Here is a 23,943-nt window from a genome sequence, read left to right as displayed (position 1 = left end):
AGGACTCTGCACCCACCCCTCCTGTCTCAGGGCAATGCTGGGAGGACTCTGCACCCACCCCTCCTTTCTCAGGGCACTGCTGGGAGGACTCTGCACCCACCCCTCCTGTCTCAGGGCACTGCTGGGAGGACTCTGCACACACCCCTCCTGGCTCAGGGCACTGCTGGGAGGACTCTGCACACACCCCTCCTGGCTCAGGGCAATGCTGGGAGGACTCTGCACACACCCCTCCTGTCTCAGGGCACTGCTGGGAGTGATGGGCACCCACCCCACCTGTCTCAGGGCACTGCTGTGAGGACTCCACACCCACCCCTCCTGTCTCAGGGCAATGCTGGGAGGACTCTGCACCCACCCCTCCTTTCTCAGGGCACTGCTGGGAGGACTCTGCACCCACCCCTCCTGTCTCAGGGCACTGCTGGGAGGACTCTGCACACACCCCTCCTGGCTCAGGGCACTGCTGGGAGGACTCTGCACACACCCCTCCTGGCTCAGGGCACTGCTGTGAGTGATAGGCCCCCACCCCTCCTGTCTCAGGGCACTGCTGGGAGACATCAGGCACCCCCCCCCCTGGGACCCCCCCGACAGTACATGGCATGTGTGTTACACCTGGACGCAATGGCAGAAGTCACAGTCACCACATAGGGACAGTCTGTGGCAGTGGCCTATGCACTCACCTGATAACCTGGTCGCCCATACAGCATGGAGTACTGTGGGAGGATCACATCCAGCAGAGCCATGTTCTCCTCCAGGGTGAATGGCTGTGTCCTCTCCACAGCCCTTGACATGGTTCCAGGGAATCAGTAGCAGCAGCTGGGTCGACGAATGCAAAGATGTGCAGGCAAGTGCTCCCTCATGGGACCTGGCTGCCTTATATGTGCCCTTCTGCCCAGTCTCATGCACAGGAGTACAGAGAGATTGGTCACTCACATTTGCATCCTATGTTTCCACCAATCCCTTCAAACCTAGCAGTCTGTGTGTTCTCTATCGGTTTCATTCTCCTGCATGATGTCAGCCCCACAAACACATTGCAACAAAGTAGACAAATCCCAACTGACTTCTGCTGTGCACCTTCCAGAACAATTTCGAATTTTAAACTTGGTCTCCATGACAACCAGCATGCATGTAGGCCTTAATACTTGTCCCCTATGTAATTTGGAGCATCACACACAGGTACGGTGCGTGTGGGGGCCCTAGGGCACCCCAAATGCATGGCAACGGCCCGTACATGCATGCCTACGCTCTCCATCACTTTTGGTCTGCACGCGTATGCGTACCCGTAGTGGTACGGACCGAACACTCGCATCTACGCTCACTATCACTACGGGTACGCATACGCGTGCAGACCCATAGTGATAGTGAGCGTAGATGCGAGTGTACGGTCCGTACCACTACGGGTACGCATACGCGTGCAGACCCATAGTGATAGTGAGCGTAGATGCGAGTGTACGGTCCGTACCACTACGGGTACGCATACGCGTGCAGACCCATAGTGATAGTGAGCGTAGATGCGAGTGTACGGTCCGTACCACTACGGGTACGCATACGCGTGCAGACCCATAGTGATAGTGAGCGTAGATGCGAGTGTACGGTCCGTAACACTACGGGTACGCATACGCGTGCAGACCCATAGTGATAGTGAGCGTAGATGCGAGTGTACGGTCCGTACCACTACGGGTACGCATACGCGTGCAGACCCATAGTGATAGGGCCGTACACTCGCATCTACGCTCTCTATCACTATGGGTCTGCACGCGTATGCGTACCCGTAGTGATAGTGAGCGTAGATGCGAGTGTACGGTCCGTAACACTACGGGTACGCATACGCGTGCAGACCCATAGTGATAGGGCCGTACACTCGCATCTACGCTCTCTATCACTATGGGTCTGCACGCGTATGCGTACCCGTAGTGGTACGGACCGTACACTCGCATCTACGCTCGCCATCACGATGGGTACACATACGGCAGCACTCCCACAGTGATTTGGGAACATGCACAGGCCCTCTCAGCAGCAGTACGGCGGATTTTACACATCACTGTGGTGATAGGCGACACACATGTCGGAATAGGGCGGACATACTTGTCCATGGATGGACATACTTGTCCAGGAATGGACACCAAGGCATCGTCTGTGCATTACCACATGTGTGGGGCACAGGTGTCACAGGCTGTGATGTGGAACATGCCTCCTGAGTGGAGAAGGCACCAGATGTATGATGAGATGTGTACATGTGTACTGTGTGAGGGTGCAATGTGTGCCAGGCATGCCCTTGACTCCTTTGACATGTGTGCATGTGGGACTGCGCACTTGGGGTGAGCGTCACTGGCATGGCACGGACACCAACACACGGAAGTGTCCCATGATGCCCGGTACAGGGGTCATGACACATGACTCATCACTACCCACAGTGCACAATGTGACTATGCCATATATGTGTCCGGGATTTACATCGGGTTGATGTTGTAGCACCCTCAAAAGCTGCAGCCGTTGCAGCAACCAACATGTGGCTGTGTGTAGATTGTCATTGCACACTGTTCCCAACACCATGCCACATGTGTTACCAGATGTGAGGTGCACATGTATGCAAGGGACACGGAGTAGCGTGACAAGGCCATGTCAGCAAACTCACAAGGAATGTGTGGGGAGTCATGACATGTGCACCTTCATGGCAAGGTGTGTGGGCTGGACTAGTGTAATGTCATGTGACCTGTGGCTCAAGTGTTCCGCTGCCAGTCTCTGCAATCAGCATCACACTTCTGCTGATGTGTGGGTGTATGTCACTCCTGTCTTGCGTCGGGCAGTGCACTTGCACTGGGACACAGCTATTTTCATGGCGTGGCATGGGGAGGTTCTCAATCACCGTGTGTAGCTGGGTCTTGGAAGGAGTGTCACCTTGCATCCATACGTGTCCTGGGCATGTAGCACATGCCTGACTCCCTATGTGGCATGTGTGTATTGCCAGATTTACATGTGCTCAGTAGACATGAGTTGTTCTCGTAGTGCACTCACTCTTCCTTGTCACTTCCAAATTACTGCAGAGCGCCTCCTGTTGCCCGAAGAATTCCAGACTTGGCCACCATGCAGGAGAATGACACGATCCGGCTCTACCGCTTCACCCAACCGTTGATTCTGGAGCTGACGGCGAGACTGGCACCACACCTGCAACCGCAGCACAGGTATCCTACGGCACTGACACCCCAGCTGAAGGTAATGGCTGCCCTACATTTCCTTGCCACGGGTACCTTCCAATATACCATAGCTCATGTTGGTGGTATGTCCCAGAGCATGTTCAGCGGTGTGCTGCATGATTTCTTGGAGGCCATGTTGATTCACCTGGATGACTTCATCAAGTTCCCAACCCCTGAACAGATGACTGAGGTCAAGCGTGGTTTCTATGCCCTGGGAGGGATGCCCCATGTCATTGGGTCCATAGATGGGACACATGTAGGTTTGGTACCACCACACGCACGGGAGGTGGCGTACCGCAATCGGAAGCACTACCACTCCATCAATGCCCTTGTGGTGTGTCTGTCCAACATGGTGATTTCACATGTCTGTGCTCGTTTTCCAGGATCAGCACACGATGCCTACATCATGAGGCGTAGCGGGATGCCTGATATGATGATGCAGCTGCGCAACGAACGGGCATGTGTTGTTGGTGGGTACAGTCTGTCTGTCCTGTATTCTGTTTGGCCGAGCAGCACTACCGCTTCGCCAGTTCTAACGATATCCATGTGCTTTCCATTTAGGGGACGCTGGCTATCCCAACATGCCTTGGCTGCTGACACCTCTCCGCAACCCCATCACGGCGGCCCAGCTCCGCTACAACACCGCCCATGGCCGGACAAGGCGAGTGATAGAGAGGACGTTTGGCATGCTGAAGAGCCGATTCAGGTGCCTCCACAAGACCGGAGGCGCACTCCCATATGCCCCGGCGAAGGTCTGCAAGATCTTCATGGTCTGCTGCATGCTGCACAACATGGCAGTTGAAAGAGCTGTGCCCCTCATCCTGGATCAAGATGACGAGGACCATCCACCCATGGAGGACGAAGGGCTTGGCAATGGGGCTAGTGATGTGGAGGATGTGGAGCCGCAAGAGGACATCCGGACTCGGCTCATACGCGACTTCTTTGCTTAGTGGTGAGTACCAGGGTCTGAGTGTGCACGCATTGGTCCCCGTGTGGCATGCGTTGTGATGTGTGTCTCCACCTGCATGTATGGCACGTGGGTCAGAGGTGTGTGTGGGTGTGTCACTGGAGTGATGGTGGCAGTGATGGTAGTATTTCCCCAGGCATAATTGTGACCTAGCATGTTGTCATACATACATGTGTCGAGTAAATGCACATGCAAGTGGCTGTGCTTCTTGTGGCTGACTTCTTGTGTGTCTCTCTTCCCCAGGTACCTGCGCATGCCGTTTGCTGGTTGCATTGTTGTGGCACTGCTATTCCTCATGGACATGGCATCGTGGGCTGACTCAGCGTTACAGGCACGGACACATTTGGAAGTCTCCATGGGGTAAGGGATGCATCTGGGGTGTATTGGGTGTGGCAGTTGTTCACGATGTGTGCACACTGCCCCGGTCGGGGTTTGGGTCCTCTGCAGACATGTGGCATCCCCATGGGACACGACATGCAGCTGGGTACACCTGAATAGATGGGCTGCCTGGTTGTCAGTCATCAGTGATGGGATAGTGGATTGTGATGAAGGCATCAATGTGTGTGACACTGCCCTCGGACACATACGGTTAACATTGTCTTGACATGGCGTGGGACTTCCACATCAGCGGATGTATGGTGTATGGCAGTCTCTCCGTGAGCAGCTGTGGGTATTTAGCTGTTATCCGACACTTGTGTGCCAGTTCCATGGCTATCACGCATTTGTGCTGCAGAAGGGGGGTGCCAGTGTTGGAGCCACATGTTACTCCACATGATGTGTTCATGTGTACTTCAAGTTGCCTCTGCAATCCCAAACACATGACTATTAAAGGTGTCCCTATGCCTCCAAGGTGCCTCTTCTCAGTCAATGCTGGTGTGTTGGCACGGTGCATCCTGCATGTCTGGCATGGTATTCCCTGATTGTGGCTATGTGTCAATGTGTCGAGTGGCAAGATGCAAGCTGTGTGTGTGTGCTGAGACTGTGTAATGGGCATGATGTCCATGACTGTGTGGGTATTGTGACATGTGCCATCCCCATGCATCCAACGTTGTCCATGACCCCATTCTCTGCATCCACCGGACTCAAGCTTGCAGGACATGGTTCTGCCACCTGTCTACACGTACCTGGGTGCCCCCCAGGACACGGGCCAGGATCCCTGACCTCTGCGCATGACTGTTGCTGTACTCAATGTGTCTGTCAGCACGGTTGTTCGGCCACCCCCTCAGCTGGTTCTGACCATCACGGGTGTGTATGGTGCTCCATGTCTGTCTTGCCTAGAAAACTGTGACCCATGTGTCCTGTGCCAGACTCAGGCCCCAGGGTGTGGATGGTTGAAGTGAACAGATGACTCAGGCATGTTTAGACTGTACAAGACACATGTTAGGTAATAATGCTACCAGCAGGCATCTACTCTTAATAGTGTGATTTATTATTGGGGGGGGGGGCCAAGTGAGGGCCTTTCCGGGATTAGGGAATCCAAAGTTCAGTAGGGGAGTTGGTGTCCTTGCCATTGGAAATCCTCAGAGTCCATGCCACAGTCTTTGTCAACATTGGTCAGCCAGTGACCAGCAGGGCCATGTGGCAGAGAATGTCTCTTGATGCTGTGATGCTGTTGCTCCAGTGGGCCAGGTGCCAGGCCAGGTGTCCTGGGAGATGGTGATGTAGCAGCCACCCTCACGGTCCTTTCCGTGGACGACCCGGCTTCCTGCGGGGAACCTCAGCAGCAGGCCGTGACGACGTCTGGGATGCTCCGTCGGATGTTTCCTCCTCCTCCTCATGATCCCTCCCTGTGGGTGGTGATGTTCTCCGCCTTCTGGCACAGGGAGGGTCGGCCATGGTGTCGGCCATCCGACGGAGTTCAGCGTGAATCCCCTGGGACGCCGTCACTTGCTGAGCCTGTCTGTCCTCCATCCTCCGTTGGTGTAGCTGTAGACAGGCTATTAGCTCCGCATGTTGCTGGGCCTGCTGGACCTTGATCCCCTCGAGGACGGACACAACCTGGGCCATGCCCGTGGTGTCCTGCCGGTATGAGTCCAGGATGTTACGGACATGGGAAAATACCGGATCCCCAGCCAACTGGTCAGGCTCGCGCCTCCGCCGTTCTCCACTCCCACCACCCCTGCCCACTTGCGTCTGGCCTGCACTTGTGGGCACATGGGGTCTCCGGGACCCCTGAGGGGTGGCATTGGCGTTGTCGCCTGCCTCCTCCTGGGTGCCCGGGACACCGTGTCCCTCCTGGCGAGCCTGGCTGCATTGTGGTGTTGGGGCAGGGATCCTGGGTGTCTCCTGGGATGTGGCAGGAGTGGGGGTGGTGGTTGGCACGGTTGTACCTGACGCAGGTGCTGCAGGTGGTTGGACACCAGAGGGGCCAGGTCGGTCGGGGTCGTCCGCAGAGTGGTGAGAGTGGTCGCTGCCGGTGGGATCGGTCTCCTGCAGATCCGGGTCCTGTGAGTGTTCCCCCCCAGTGTTGGGGGGTGCAGCACGACGTTGACCTGTGTGTGAGAGAGACAATGTTAATTTTGATCCATGCAACATCCATGTTTCATCCGTTACAAAGTTGGCACATTTCCTCTTGGAATTAGGATCTGTCTTGCATTCCACTCACAGTGCACTTGTGCATGTGTGTGTCCCTTGGGCACCAATTTGGCCCCTTTAACTATGTGTGGCACAGTCTTACTTGCTGCGTCAAGTGTGACTGCAGTCAGCAGTGGAGTGTGCATGTGTGCCGAGCTATGCATTTGCGCCTTCCTTGTAGCACTGTACATGTGCACATGGAGTGGATCCACACACTCATATGATGCAGGTGGCTGTCCTTGTGCTCGTGTACAGGTTGTAACATGGCCCTGCGTTTTGCCATGATGAAGAGGGGGGGTTCTGGCACTGGCCACCCTTGTCTACATGCACGCAGTCCACCTGCTGACGAGCAGACATTCCCACACACCAAAGGACTGATTTGCTCTCCCTGTGTCACCCTCCTTCTCTGTCCCCCTCTCCCTCCCTCTCTGTCCCCCTCTCCCTCCCTCTGTGTGTCAGCCTCCTCCCTCTGTCCATCTTCCTGTGTCTCCCTCTCTCTCTGTCCCCCTCTCCCTCCCTCTCTGTCCCCCTCTCCCTCCCTCTCTGTCCCCCTCTCCCTCCCTCTGTGTGTCAGCCTCCTCCCTCTGTCCGTCTCCCTCCCTCTCAGTCCCCCTCTCCCTCCCTCTCTGTCCCCCTCTCCCTCCCTCTGTGTCCCCCTCTCCCTCCCTCCGTGTGTCAGCCTCCTCCCTCTGTCCGTCTCCCTCCCTCTCAGTCCCCCTCTCCCTCCCTCCCTGTCCCCCTCTCCCACCCTCTGTGTCCCCCTCTCCCTCCCTCCGTGTGTCAGCCTCCTCCCTCTGTCCGTCTCCCTCCCTCTCAGTCCCCCTCTCCCTCCCTCTCTGTCCCCCTCTCCCTCCCTCTGTGTCCCCCTCTCCCTCCCTCCGTGTGTCACCCTCTGTCACCTTGGCCCAGCTTCCTGGGCACACACTGTTAGCAGATCTTTGAGTGGCCCTTGGCCTGTTGATGTGAGTTTGTTTCTGATCTCCAGGCACCCATTTTGTCTGCTGTGTGTCTGTGCGCTGCTGCTGTGGTGGTGTGTGCTGCCACTCTTTCACACTGTTGGCTGTTCATTAGCTGCTGGCATGTGCAAAACAGTGCCTTCACCCCCATGTGTTGATGCAAGGCGTCCGCCATTTGCTGGCAAGTCATTCCTGTGTTGGGACACAGTGTTTGTCTGGCTGTGACCTAGGCCATATGGGCAGAGGGCATTGTTGTCTGCTTTGGAGTCGCACTATGTGATTCTTGGTGCCCAGCCTCCCGCCATCCGGGTTACCGTGTCATGTGTTGTTGTCTTCTGTGGCCTGTGACTTGACATTGTCCAGCTGGGTGCATGGGGCATGGTGGCAGCAGTGGCATGTGCCTGCTCATGGAGTGTGGTTGAGTAATGCGATGGCTTGTGGTAGTTGCGTGCCTGTTATTAATTTTGGTTGTGGTTGCAGTTCCCCCCATGTGAGGTGCGTTGTTTGTGTACTCACCCGGGTCTCGGAGTCCTTCTACTCCTTCAACTGCCTCCACCGGCAGTATGGCCATCACCCTCTCCTCCCAGGGATGGTACTGTACGGCTCTGCGGGAGGGCCCTCCTCCGGTGGCGTTGGCCTGGTCGTGTTCCTCCTGCCTCTTGGCTCTGACCCTCCTCCGCAGATCGTACCACCTGTTCTGGCAATCCTGCTTGGTCCTCCTGGTGTCCGCAACAGCATTCACAGCATCGACGATGGTCTGCCACATGGCTGTTTTGGCTGCCTGGCTGGTGCTTCTGACCAATGTTCCAAAGATCTGTGACTCGACTCTGAGGATTTGATCAACAAGGACCTCCAACTCTCGGTGACTGAACTTTGGATTCTTGGTAGTGGGCATGGTGAGGGGTGTGGGTGGGGATGGTGTGGGTGTGGGGGGGGGTGTGGATGTTGGGGGGGGTGTGGATGGTTGTGTGTGTGTGTGAATGTGATGAGAGGGTGTTTGTGAGGGTGGTCGTTTGAAGGTGTGCAAGTGTAAGGTGTGGTGTAGCTTGTAGTCTGGTTCTGTGGTGTCTGGCAGCAGTGAGTCTGTTGGAAAGGCTCATGGTTTGTGTGTGTGGGCCCTTTTTATTGGTCCATGGGTGGGTGTGGCAGTTTTTGAATTTTGGGTGGGTGTGTTATAAGGAGTGGTGGTGTATTGGGCCTCTGTTTGTTTTTGGCAGTTGCAGGTCAGTGATTGTGTTATTTAAGTGGTTGTTGGCCATGTTTAGTGGCTGTGTGCCTTTCGACTGGTGTATTCTTGTGTTGTTTTATTTTGTCCTGGTTGTGTACGTGCGTTTTGAGCGTGTGTACGGTGTGTACATGGGCCATTTGGTTGTACGATTTTGTCCTTGTGTGTGGCTTTGTAAGACTCGTACATGCGGTTGTGATGTTGGGGCATGGGGTGCGCTCCGTACTTAGGAGGTTGTGTTGGGGGTGCGCCAGGAACGTCCAGGGGTGGGGGTACGACTGGAACGTACTGGGGTGTGGGTACACGGGGGGTACGACACGTACAGGGGTGGGGGGTGTACATTGACGGTGGTACGACACGTACTGGGGTGGGGGGGTGTACATTGACGGTGGTACGACACGTCCTGGGGTGGGGGTACGACTCGAACGTACTGGGGTGTAGGTTCACGGTGGTACGACACGTCCAGGGGTGGGGGTACGACTGGAACGTACTGGGGTGTGGGTACACGGGGGTACGACACGTACAGGGGTGGGGGGGTGTACATTGACGGTGGTACGACACGTACTGGGGTGGGGGGGTGTACATTGACGGTGGTACGACACGTCCTGGGGTGGGGGTACGACTCGAACGTACTGGGGTGTAGGTTCACGGTGGTACGACATGTCCAGGGGTGGGGGTACGACTGGAACGTACTGGGGTGTGGGTACACGGGGGGTACGACACGTACTGGGGTGGGGGGGTGTACATTGACGGTGGTACGACACGTCCAGGGGTGGGGGTACGACTGGAACGTACTGGGGTGTGGGTACACGGGGGTACGACACGTCCAGGGGTGGGGGGTGTACATTGACGGTGGTACGACACGTACTGGGGTGGGGGGGTGTACATTGACGGTGGTACGACACGTACTGGGGTGGGGGTACGACTGGAACGTACTGGGGTGTAGGTACACGGGGGGTACGACACGTCCAGGGGTGGGGGGTGTACATTGACGGTGGTACGACACGTACTGGGGTGGGGGGGTGTACATTGACGGTGGTACGACACGTACTGGGGTGGGGGTACGACTGGAACGTACTGGGGTGTAGGTTCAAGGTGGTACGACACGTCCAGGGGTGGGGGTACGACTGGAACGTACTGGGGTGTGGGTACACGGGGGGTACGACACGTACAGGGGTGGGGGGTGTACATTGACGGTGGTACGACACGTCCTGGGGTGGGGGTACGACTCGAACGTACTGGGGTGTGGGTACACGGGGGGTACGACACGTACAGGGGTGGGGGGTGTACATTGACGGTGGTACGACACGTACTGGGGTGGGGGAGTGTACATTGACGGTGGTACGACACGTCCTGGGGTGGGGGTACGACTCGAACGTACTGGGGTGTAGGTTCACGGTGGTACGACACGTCCAGGGGTGGGGGTACGACTGGAACGTACTGGGGTGTGGGTACACGGGGGGTACGACACGTACAGGGGTGGGGGGTGTACATTGACGGTGGTACGACACGTCCTGGGGTGGGGGTACGACTCGAACGTACTGGGGTGTAGGTTCACGGTGGTACGACACGTCCAGGGGTGGGGGTACGACTGGAACGTACTTGGGTGTGGGTACACGGGGGGTACGACACGTACTGGGGTGGGGGGGTGTACATTGACGGTGGTACGACACGTCCAGGGGTGGGGGTACGACTGGAACGTACTGGGGTGTGGGTACACGGGGGTACGACACGTCCAGGGGTGGGGGGTGTACATTGACGGTGGTACGACACGTACTGGGGTGGGGGGGTATACATTGACGGTGGTACGACACGTACTGGGGTGGGGGTACGACTGGAACGTACTGGGGTGTAGGTACACGGGGGTACGACACGTCCAGGGGTGGGGGGTGTACATTGACGGTGGTACGACACGTACTGGGGTGGGGGGGTGTACATTGACGGTGGTACGACACGTACTGGGGTGGGGGTACGACTGGAACGTACTGGGGTGTAGGTTCAAGGTGGTACGACACGTCCAGGGGTGGGGGTACGACTGGAACGTACTGGGGTGTGGGTACACGGGGGGTACGACACGTACAGGGGTGGGGGGTGTACATTGACGGTGGTACGACACGTCCTGGGGTGGGGGTACGACTCGAACGTACTGGGGTGTGGGTACACGGGGGGTACGACACGTACAGGGGTGGGGGGTGTACATTGACGGTGGTACGACACGTACTGGGGTGGGGGGGTGTACATTGACGGTGGTACGACACGTCCTGGGGTGGGGGTACGACTCGAACGTACTGGGGTGTAGGTTCACGGTGGTACGACACGTCCAGGGGTGGGGGTACGACTGGAACGTACTGGGGTGTGGGTACACGGGGGGTACGACACGTACAGGGGTGGGGGGTGTACATTGACGGTGGTACGACACGTCCTGGGGTGGGGGTACGACTCGAATTTACTGGGGTGTAGGTTCACGGTGGTACGACACGTCCAGGGGTGGGGGTACGACTGGAACGTACTTGGGTGTAGGTACACGGGGGGTACGACACGTCCAGGGGTGGGGGTACGACTGGAACGTACTTGGGTGTAGGTACACGGGGGGTACGACACGTACTGGGGTGGGGGGGTGTACATTGACGGTGGTACGACACGTACAGGGGTGGGGGGTGTACATTGACGGTGGTACGACACGTACTGGGGTGGGGGTACGACTGGAACGTACTGGGGTGTACCTAGACGGGTGGGGGTATACATACACGGGGGGTACGTGTCGGACGTACGGGGGCTGGGGGGAGTGTTGGGCGCGTATGCGGGCACATGTCTCCATGGTTGCTATAGGTGTTCGGTGCGGACGGTGTTTTTTCCATACGGTTGTACGCTCGGACGCACGGGATGGATCGTGATTCCTCGGTCGGACTTGGCTTTTCACGTTTGTAAGGTAAATCGTCCGAGGACGTGTCGGACACATTTTCCGACCCGAGGACGTGTGGGGAATGATTCCCAGTGCGGTTCGTATGGACTTTTTACCATGCGAATCGTGATTGCCAGTTCGTACGGCACTTGTACGATTCGTACGGTAAAAAGACCCGATACGAGTCGCACGGGGGAATTTTTTGCCGGATTGTGATCGGCACCAAAATGTAAAATGATTTATACACCACATTGGTGTACTGAACATTAAGTTAAGAATGCACAAACAACAGTAATCAAATCTAGAATAGTCGATAGGCTATTAATCGCTCTTGTTCAAACGTTGTTTATATTGGTCACGCAATCTCTTTATTCGGTCACTGGTTACATTGAGGAGCATTAACTAAGCTTCCAACCAATTAAGTCAGCAGGGCTGGCTTTAGGGTGGTTTGACTGGTGCAACCACACATGGGGCAGACCTCGGTGTGGGCGGTGCTGTGTGTAGAAATAACTTATGCATTTAAAAGCTCCGGCTGCTGAGTTCCTTGTGTCTCTAGCAGTTTTCAGGATACAGCAAAAATTGTCAAGATTACTCTGGTGATAAATGTTCCAGCTTGAGAGATGTAGGAGTTGTGTCTATTGGCAGTTTTGACTCATCATAAGGTAACACAGATGATTAATATACCTGCTGCAAACAATGTCTACTATGAATATCACCGAATTATATTTTAAATGAATGGCACAGGGGGTTACTGCTTTTGTCACAGACATCCTTTTGTTAATTACAGTTCATAATTTGCAATTGTAATATAGCACAGTCACCTATGAACTGTCATGAAAGAGCTGCATGAAAACTGCATGGTATAGAATAGAACGTTATGTTTTTTTCCATAGTCTTTCTTTATGCTAATGTTGTTAAAAAAGGTACATTTTGGTAGAAATACCTTCTTATTAGTAAAGCCAACCTCAGCTACTGTGATACATTGTAAATCCTGGGCTTGGGCTTCTCCAGACCAAACTCTATCATCTATTGGCTACTAGGATGGCTGCAGTGTGATGCCTACACCTTGTAACCCTCATTTTTTATATAACATTTTCTGATTCCTACACCTTGTAATCCTCTTTGTTTTACGTAATATTTTCTATAGACTGAGTCACACATGTATGGTTCTTCATCTCCATACAATGTGTGTGTGATGTAAAGTGCTCCAAAACCCTCATTCACTAAAGAGCTCCCTCGTGACCTATATTTCTTTCATCCAAGTGAAATTGAATTCAGTATGGACTAAACAGTAATGTAATCATACCAACAAAGATGTTAGAATGAAATTAATTTTAACATGGATTGTTTATTTAGCTTTTTTTTAACATTGAAAGCATAGGTATCAACAATTCCATTAATTTTTCTCATCTGTTATATAAAACTAAATACACATTTGTGATAGAATAGTTTTTTCTCCTTTTTTTTAAAAACTTTTTTTATAAACATCAGTATATAAAAAAATACTACATAAAACTCTAGAATATGTAAAGTGCATTGTTAAACTTGTAACCCCCGAATGTAGACAATTAAACATACAAAAAATATTCATACATACTCAAACAAAAGCCATTCAGACTCATACAGCATTCACACAGGCACATATATCTGGGTGAAGGGGAGACATAAAGTTACAGGGTCTTCACGACCATGTGAGATGAATATGTTCAGCAGGATCTGAACAAACAGGGTCGACGCGCGTTTCGGTGGAATATAAAAGGTAGTTAGACCACCTTCCCCAGGACTTTCCAGATAACACAAGATTACAAGACACCCTGGGGATACACGATATATTAATGTGAGTGGTGCTTCAATAAAAATGGCCACTACTATACTGTCATAATGTGCAGCAATGTCCTATAATGAAGGGTATTCTAGAACACTCACAAGTGGTGTCCTGTAGACTAAGAGTCAAATTTCCAGATATGTCAGAGCGGTGCTTACGCCTGCTCAAATGTATTTTGTTAAAAAAATTGCAACAGAATAGGCGTCTCTTCAATTTTGTGATAGAAAATGTTTCTTCTGAAACCAGGTGCTGGTACTATTCAGATCAATCTGGCTCTAAAGCTGTAAGTGGACCATCGACCTACTAAGATGGATAAAAGTGCTCCAAAATCCTACACAAATGAAATGCATGTGAAAGAGGGATTATGAAGAGATAAGGGGTACTTTTGTAGCGTTGTAGTGACGTAATACCTAGAGAAAGAGGTCATTGAGGGCACCAGGAAAGAGGTATCACACTGGGTGCCATCAGTGCTAAAGCGGGCCCTGCCGGTTTGAATGCCTTGCCAATCTCCCATGCCTCCCTCACGTTTAGCATCATCGCACAGCAGTGGTGCTTTAACACTTTTTAGAGTGAGGGTCTAAAGTCACCTCACTAAAGGCATAGTGGATATGTGGCAGGCTGTCTCTGATAACACAATACATGCTGCATGAAGAAAAGCATTTGAGTGGCTCCTTGATTGTTCATTCTCCATCTATGACGGAGGTGCTGCGGCCCCTCCCGCACTCCTTCCAATGCCACCAGCACACACACACATTTCATAGGAAATTCCTCTGCTAGTATCCATTCACTGCATCTATAATCCTTGACTGAGTTGAGGGTCCTGATTGTTGTAACTAATGAATTGTTATAATCTTTTTGCTAATAGCAGGAAAATTGATAGACATGTAAATAGGTGGTTCTCTTTTTCGTTGCAGAATGTAAGTCCAACAAGCAATGTTGCACCGTCTGAGTGGATCTGCTTTTCCCTCTGTGTCTCAACAACATTCCTCCAGTATACCTCTCCATATGCTGAAAGTCAGCATGCCTGTGTCGACATCTCAGACAGTCTCTGCAGGATGGATTCTACTTAGGAACACCTGTGCAGAAACTCATACTGTTTTAGTCAAAATCATGTGGTACTTGTTTTTGTACCTTAACATTTTGAGCTATTCACGATTCATTAGCTGCATTCTCACCTGTCCCTGACCTGCAGAACCATAGACTCTCTTCACTTACTTGTACTCTGTAACTCGTTGAAATTAGTCTCACTTCCAGGGTTACTGTAACCAATCCAGCCAACACCGGTGAGTAAGGTTGCCTACTGAGGAAACCCTCCCATGTAAATCTTGCAGCTCTTGTTATCTTGGTGTAGAATAGGAGTTGACCTCCTATAATGTCAAATCGAGTTAAGGGTTTCTTCAAATTCAAACAACTTTCATTCATATACAAGAACCCAACACTGGCATTTTGAGGGTGCTCCATCCAAATTCATACCCTGGTAATTACGTTTTGCTGTCCTTTGAGAAGTTTAAGCTTCAGCGTGGTAATCTAGCTGCAAAAGGTTTGTGACTGTCTACATGCCTCAGAGGGTGTTGCTAATTCCCAAAGTAATATCCTCATAAATGTCGTAGAAGCATATCTACTATGGGTCATTCCATGTTATAGGCAGAACCTTTGTGTGAATAAAACATAAATGGCAAAATCCCACTGATTCTGTTAATCAGGATCAACATTTTGCTTTTGAAAATTATATTTTTTGCTTATCTATGGTTACTTTAAATATTCAAAATCTTCCATACATTATACCCATAACTATTCATTCTACAATACAAATTTCATGTTCACACTCCTCATTGTAACATACTTAGGGGTGTATTTATCAACACTTTGTACCACCACCAAATCACAGAAGATGATACAAACAATGGAAATTATTGATAAAGTATTTATTTTCCAGTACAAAAGTTATTTCGCCCTGGAACGTTTCCCTAAAGGTAATCCAACCAGAGTTCTGCATTGCTTTACACTGATTTGCACTTATTTGCACTACTTTGCAGCAAGTGTGCGTACCATGGTTGGTAGTTAAGGATTCCTACGCCATCACCAATGGATTTTGACACAAAGCCAGATGTACACTGTCAGACCACGCTTTGCATAAAAAATAATGACTCCTTGAGACAGGTTAATGTTTACATTTCACCTAATATTTCAGTGGAGCAAGTGGCGAAAGGTGGAGCAAGTGGCAAAAGGAGGAGCAAGTGGCGAGGAGCAAGCGGTGAGGAGCTTGGCGTGGAGCTCGGAAGGACTGCCGGATTGTGTTGCGAGCAGTTACCCACTCCCACAGGTCTCCCGAAGGGCTCTCTCCCGCTCTACTGCTTTCCCGGCTTTTCTTGTTTTACCCGCGTCCTGTTATACAGGCGCTTCAAGTGGGGGCAGGAACGGCTGCTGCCGGCACTGCGGTGCTGCGGTGCTGCTGCGGTGCTGCTGGTGCGGCGGCCGCTGCAGGAGTAAAGGAGTAAAGGAGCCTTGGCCTGCAATACGGCCATTTCAAGTGGAGGCAGGAACGGCCGCTACCGGCACCACGGTGCTAAGACGCTGCGGTGCTGTAGGAGATAAAGGAGCCTTGACCTGCGGTACTGCTGGTGCAGCGGTTGCTGCAGGGTCAGAGGAGCCTTGGCCTGTTGCCTGCTGTCTGCTGTCTGGTTCTTTGTAAACACCATGGATACACTAAGAGTAGAGCCAAGCCGAGGAGTGGAGCGGAGGGAAGTGCTTATATCTACCGTCTATATGACCGGCTCTTCATCCCGCTCCTGCTACCGAAGGATTGCCCAGCCTTCTTGTAGTGTTCTCCATACTATGTCATACTAGAATATTGTTGGATTCTGAGGTCTGTGTGCGACTTCAGACTGTTGGTTATCTCTGGCTGGCATCTGTCTGGAGTGGTTGTTAAGTTGTCTTCTCTGCAATAAACTACCCGTTTCTACAACAACTTCTGCGTATGGTTACTTCACGTTTTGGCGACGAGCAGGAGTCAAGCATAAGACAGCGTTCAACAGTGACTTCAAGGTATCCCTTAATTTGGTTGTTCAGTGCGTGAATGCACCAGTGGCTCTGTTAATTGAGTGTGCTCGTGATTGCACCTGCAGGAGATTTCAGGGATTGAATGGCCAGCAATTCAAGCAGAGTTGTTGATTATTTCTGACTACGAGGCGCTTGTGTGCTCAAATTTGGACCTTTACCACTCTTATTGCAACAGCGGCTGTATTGTAGTATTTAGTGCTTTTGATCGCACCTGCAGCAGCCTGGTTTCGAGTTGAATATTAAAGAAATTGTGGGTGTTTCGGGACTCATCGTGTTGCGCGTGGTTGGCAACATGCAACGGTAACATCTTTGAAAAATAATACTCACATTACCTGTGTTCTTTTCCAGTGTTCGGAGTGTTCATTCATTCAGAATCCGGAGCACTAAGTATTCGGTAGCTTTCTTCATGACGTACCGCATAGCATGATGGGAGTTGGAATATCAAAAAGCATGCTGGGAGCGTAGTGACGTCACACGCATCCCGGCGGCCATCTTTAGAAAGTCAATTTCATAATTTTAGCGATATCTCAGCGCACAGCTGGAAATTTACATACACAAAGCAGTTCTGCGTGCAAATCCAACGTCGATGACTCGCACATCTCACTTCAAGTAAGAAACACTTATTTAACATTTTATGTGTGAAACCACATTGGTGATCTGCACACCCTTTCTTTGCAGGTTCTTTAAATTTGCCTCATTTAGCATTTTGTGTGTGAAACCATATCGTTGATTCGCCCACCAAATACTTCAAGTCTTTCAAAAGTTTTCTTTAAAAGCAACACCAAATACTATCATTATATTTATGTTACCACAACTTTTATTTTAATTTGTTTTTTTACCAAAATTATCACAATGTTTAACATTTCAGCACCACCACATGTTTTACCTGTCGTTGGTGAACCTAAAATGAAGTGGGACCTATGGTATCCTATGTTCTTGGCATATGTTGAAGTCTTGGAGGAAGATGGTTGCTCTCCAAAAAGGAAACTGGATTTATTAAGACATTATTTAGGGGGTCAAGGCATTAAAGAATTTGATAATTTACCTCCCATTGAAGTCTCTGAAGGAAGTAACATTTTTGAAATTGCAATGAAACAAATGAGCATTAGATTTGGAAAGAAAATCAACATAGTGATGGAGAGGTTTAAGTTTTACTCACGTGCCCAAAAAGAAGATGAATCTATAGAAAATTATGTATCTGCTTTATGTTCTCTAGCAGGGTCTTGTGCGTTTGATACAAAAAGAGCAAAAAGATACAGGAAAGACTTTGGTTGGGCACTGAATCCTCTATAAGTGCGGTAGTTAACATTGCTAAAGGTATTGAGCAGTCAGAAAGATTTGTCAGTGAAATAAGAGGTCAACCCCAAACTCAGTCTGTGAAAATACAAGATTCATTATCCGAGGTGTCCTTAATAAAGAACCAATTTTCTGTAAAAAGAGCCTCGTTTCCAAATAAAAAAGACTCTGGATTTGAGGACAACACATTTGGCAATAGAAGAAATCCTATAATCTGTTATAGATGCGGTAGTTTTGAGCATGTAGGGAATTACAAAGGATGCCCAGCATGGAACAAAATTTGTGTCAAATGCAAGAAAACAGGTCATTTTGGGACAATGTGCAGAACATCTCAGAAAGTCAACTATGTTACTTGTGAAGAAGAGATTTCGACGGAATTCAGTGAATTCAATTGCATTTCATGTGTCTATAACAATAATTGCAAAGGTTTTCCCTCATGTGTAGTGTTGATCAATGGAAAAGAAGTTTCAATGATGGTTGACTCATGTGCCTGGTATTCCATTATTGGGAAAAATATTTATGAAAAGTTGTGGGGAACTAAAGAATTACTACCCCCAGATATTCAGGGCACAAAATTGATTTAGAAGGTTTTATGTGGGCGGATTTGGATTTCAAAGAGAGAAGAATTAAAGGGAAAGTGTACATAGCTACAAAAGGAGTATCCATACTAGGATGGCCTCATCAGCAAGAGATGGGCATAAAATTAGACCCTAATGCTTCACCTCCTGTGTATATTGTCTCACCAGATAATGAGGAATTTGTTTTACATTTTAAAAACAGGTACCCCAGTGTATTTGATGGAACTCTTGGTAAATATGCTGATTTTAAACAGAAAATTATTCTCAATGACACTGCAGTTCCTGTTAGACACAGTTCGCAATGTACCACTAGCACATCGCAACAAACTAAAAGAAATGTTAGCAGAATTAGTCACACGGAACATCATTGAACCTATAGAATTTTCTCCATGGGTTTCTCCGGTAGTTCTTTCACTTAAAAGTAAGGGAGATCTTCGGTTATGTGTTGATCTTCGCAGTTTAAATAAAGAAATCTGGATTGATAGACACCCTCTACCAAACATACATGAACTGATTTCCACTCTCTCAGGAGCTCGTGTTTTCTCTACAGTAGATTTAGCTAGCGCTTACCACCAGATAATGTTACATGACGAATCAAAATGTTTGACAGCATTTATCACACCTGAGGGCATGTTCCTATTTTTACGCATGCCATTCAGTTTAGCGAGTGCTGCGTCAGTATTTCAGAGGCTTATGAAGGAAGTGTTGGAGGGTTGCTCTGGTGCAATTGCTTTCCAAGACAATATTCTAATTTTTGGGAAAGATTTTGAGGAACATGATTCTAATTCAAAAACAGTATTGGATAGTATACAGAAGAAAGGTTTGACTCTGAAATTTTTGAAATGCAAGTTTAGACAAAATAAAGTCGAATACTTAGGGCATGAAATATCCAGTGAAGGCAATAAACCGAAATTAGATCATGTAGTTAACATTTCCAAAGCTCCTGCGCCTACTACTAAAGAGCAATTGTTTACTTTTTTAGGGTTAACTGAATTTTATAGTAAATTTGTGCAAAATTATTCTTCAAAAGTTTTCCCTCTACAAATGTTGTTAAAGAAAAATGTTAAATTCATTTGGGGTGATGACCAGAAATTAGCTTTTGAAACATTGAAGAAAGAAATAATTTCTGCTCCTTTTTTAAGACCTTTTACCATAGGGAAGGAATGTATTGTTGCTGTGGATGCGAGCAGCACAGGTTTAGGCGCTGTGTTAATGCAAAAGAATCTTGGAGACAAATATTTTGGGCCATATGTAGGTAATTTTTTTTTACCGAATCATAAATACTGAATTTTACCGAATCGGTATTTATGAATCGGTAAGTTCTATGTAGGTAAACATTCGGTAATCATTACCGAATCGGTAATATTCGGTAATCATGAATCGGAATTTACCGAATCGGTAAATACCGAAGTGGTATTTACCGAATCGGTATTTACCGATTCGGGAATTCAAATACACATGACTTGATGAATCAGCCAATCCTGTGCAACCTAAACCCCACCCAACCAGGAAGTGGCCACACCCAGGCAGGTGCACACAATCAACAGACTCTGGAGAGGCTGGGAGTGCAGAGGAGAGGAACAGAGCAACTGCCTGATTCAGCCCTGGAAACTGCAACAATGGCCAGCCAGGACACAGAGAGGGATGGAGGGGAGAGGAAGAGAAAGCTGAAATTCAGCCAAAAGGAGATGCAGGTACTGGTGGAGGAGGTTGTGAAGCAGCACCAGAAGCTTTTTGGCAAACAGTCACTGCAAGTGGCTGAGTCAGAGAAACTGAAGATCTGGCTTGGAATCCAGGCACAGGTGAATGCCATGGGAGTGACCCCCCGGGACATTGATGTCCTCAAGAAGCGGTGGTACGACATCCGTATCATCACGAAGAGGAAGGTGGCAGAATTGAAAAGAGAGGCCAGCCGGACAGGAGGTGGACGCAACAGGGCACCAGCCCTGACAGAACTGGAGGAGCTTGTGGAGACCACTATTGAGCCAGAAAGCATTGTGGGGATTGGGGACGCTGACAGCTCCGGCAGAGGCACCTCCAAACAAGGTAAGACGCTTGCACAGCAATGTGTCCCCCCCTACCCCTATCCCAACTCCCCAAATGTGCAATGAGAATCCCACTCCAGTACAGGTGTTAGTGCATGCTAGCAATGCATCATGGGAGATGTAGTCCCTGAAAGCCCAAACATGATACGATTAGCACAGATTAACAAGGCATGTAACACACAGTAGCGAGAAGCAGGCAGAGGACATTGAGATACTGTTTAAAAAATGTATTGTCATGGCAGCAAATCTATGCTTCAGGTACACTTAGCTGATGTTGCATTTCTGTCCACAGGCACTACTGCGCACAGAACTGCCCATGACAAGGGAGAGAGGGCACACCACAAAGACAGTGCGGAGAAGGCCACCACCAGTTCTGGCCAGGGAACGGCACCACAGGCAGTCTCACCACCACAGCCAGCATCGCCACCCCAGCCAGCATCGCCACTCCAGCCAGCATCCCCACTCCTGCAGGTGTCACCACCATCTTCACCACCTGCATTGCACAGGTCGAGGAGGCGTGCTGCTGCCAGGTTGTATGTGACAGACTCATCCTCTGAAGACTCGAGGGGGGCGGAAACGTCCACTGTACCCCTGGATGTAACCCATGCCAGTGTACCTTCCGACTCTGAGGGAGCACACACAGGTGGCAGACGGCGCCGCAGGGCTCGGCTGCAAAGTACACCTCCCCTAGGGGTGGGCCATGGAGTCTCCTCAGGGCTTGAGGCCACCATGGTGTAAATTCAACGCATACAGGCAAGGGCAATGGTGTCCGTACAGCGCCAAATGCGTGGCCTCAATCAGACATTTGTTAACATTGACAAGGGCATCAGCGCCATGGCAGGGGGAATGGCTGAGATGGCAGCGGGCATGCGGGACATGTCCCAGTCCATCATGCTGCTGTGCTCAAAGTATGATGAGGACAGGGCAGCACGGCGCAGGGGACATCAGAAAAAGGTTCAGAACACAAGGGCAGTGAACCGGCTGGCAACTGCCACTTCGCTGCGATGCAGGCGCTCTGTGGCGATGCAGGAGGGCCTTGCGCACTGCAGCACAGACGTGTCAAGGGGGATGGTGAGGGTCACGAGTGCACTAGAAGTGCTGCTCACCAGCCAGTCTGCCACAACTGGCGCTGTGGATGCTGGGGACAGCGAAGACATGACCAGCAGGAGCAGCATAACCCCCCCTGTCCCAGACACACGTCGGAGCAGCAGGCGGCAAGGTGGTGCCACTGGTCCCACAGCCAGTGAGGACGCTCACTCAATGCCATCCCGCACTGGTGCGCGTGGGCGCAAACACTAATGCGTCACGAAAAACAAAGACACTATTGGGTGAAGTAACCCTTGACTGACATATGTTTATTACACAATGTTGATGGAAAAGGTTTCCCTTTGTGTTGTGGCGTAGTGCTGCCTGATTAAACTACGTTATGGCATCCAACTACTGGCTGTGTCCCCTTACTCACTCAGAAATAGTTGCATGTGATCTCTGCCCGTCTCACTCTCCCATCTGTTGCTGTTGCCACTCCTGCTGCGTTGGCCTCTGGCTGTGCAGACTCATCATCATTGTCCTCAATATATGTCATTTCGACCTCTGTACCTCTCTTCGTGGCAAGGTTGTGCAGCATTGCACAAGTGGCAATTATCTTGCAGCAGAGGATGGGTGTGTACTGGCGTGCACCTCCGCTTTTATGGAGGCAGCGGAACCTGCTTTTCAATAGTCCGAACGTGCGCTCCACCACATTGCGTGTAGATTTGTGTGCCACATTATATCGTCTCTCACTCTGGGTTGATGGGTGTAGGTAGGGAGTGAGGATGAATGACCGCACCGCATATGCACTGTCGCCTAGGTGAGTAAAAGGGAACCATCGGTCACATGCCTCAATACACTATGATTTGCACTAAGTATTATGGAGCGTCACTGTTACTTACCTAGCAGGTGTCCTTCTCCAAATTCTCCGGCAAGCAGTCGTGTGTAGATCCCACTGTTCTGGAAGATGTAGGAGTCGTGGGTGCTCCCAGGAAACTTCGTAACAATATCAGTGATGATGTTCCCTGCATCGCAGATTACCTGCACATTGATGGAGTGGGTGGACTTTCTGTTCCTGTAGATGTGCTCAGTGGCAGCTGGTGGGCAGATTGGAATGTGTGTGCCATCAATACAGCCAATGACATGGGGGAACTGTGCCATGTGATAAAAGTCAGTTTTAGTTTTCTGCAGTTCAGCCTGTGTGTTTGGGAAGCTGATGTAGTGGTGCATTCTCTGCATCATGGCATCCAGGAACTTCCTGAAGAAACGGGACAGGCAACTCTGGGATACACCGCCCACCGCAGCTATCACCCCCTGGTAACTGCCAGATGCGAGTAGATGTAGGCTGCAGAGAACCTGCACATGTGGTGGTATGGCATGCGCCCTTCTTGTTGGCTGGTCCAGGAGTGGGTGCAGGTCCCTTATCAGGTCCATGATGGTTTGTAGGTGTAGCCTGTACCTTTCATGTATCTCTGCGTCAGTCTGTTGAAAGAGTGTGATGCGCTGTCTGTAAATGCGTTCCTCCCGTCTCCAAATCCTCAGACCTCCTGCCTGTAGACGTAGGCGTCTTGCAATGACATACAGAGCGACCATGTTGTCCACGCTGTTGCATTTTGGGATTGCTTATATGCACTGTTGATGCTTACCACCTGCTTTCAATCTGTGTTAATTACCGGCTCTTAATTACCGAATTTCATGGATTTCTTAATTACCGAATTTACCTACATATCTTTTCCCGTTTTACCACTTCATATTTACCACTTCATATTTACCGATTAGGAAAATATGTATTCGGTAAATATGAATCGGTATTTTAGAATTCGGTAAATATGAATCGGTATTTACCGATTCATATTTACCGAAAACTGGTTTTTGGCCTCCTACATCTCACTTGACTAAATACCGGTCGGTAATGGGATATTTACCGAATTTCGGCCGTTACCGACCGGTATTTAGCTACCTACATATGGCCCATAGTATCTTATGCATCGAGGTCTCTACGGGGTGCAGAATATAATTATTCTACAATTGAGAGAGAATTGTTAGCTTGTACTTGGCCTGCTCAGCATTTTCGTCAATTTTTGTGGGGCACAAAATTTCAGTTAAGAACAGATCACAAGCCTTTGATTAATGTTAGCAGCAGGAGGGGCAGAACCCTCACAGCCCATCTGGCAAGGTTAGATGCCAAGTTGCAAGAGTATCAGTGCAGTGTAGAATATATACCTGACCGTTTGAACGTACATGCCGATTGCATGTCTTGGTTGCCTCTGCCTAATGTTTCTGATTCTGACAATGATGTTG

Source organism: Triturus cristatus, chromosome 5_2 (assembly GCF_964204655.1).
Source record: "Triturus cristatus chromosome 5_2, aTriCri1.1, whole genome shotgun sequence".
In the NCBI taxonomy this organism is placed as follows: Eukaryota; Metazoa; Chordata; class Amphibia; order Caudata; family Salamandridae; genus Triturus; species Triturus cristatus.
This window is presented reverse-complemented; position numbering follows the sequence as displayed.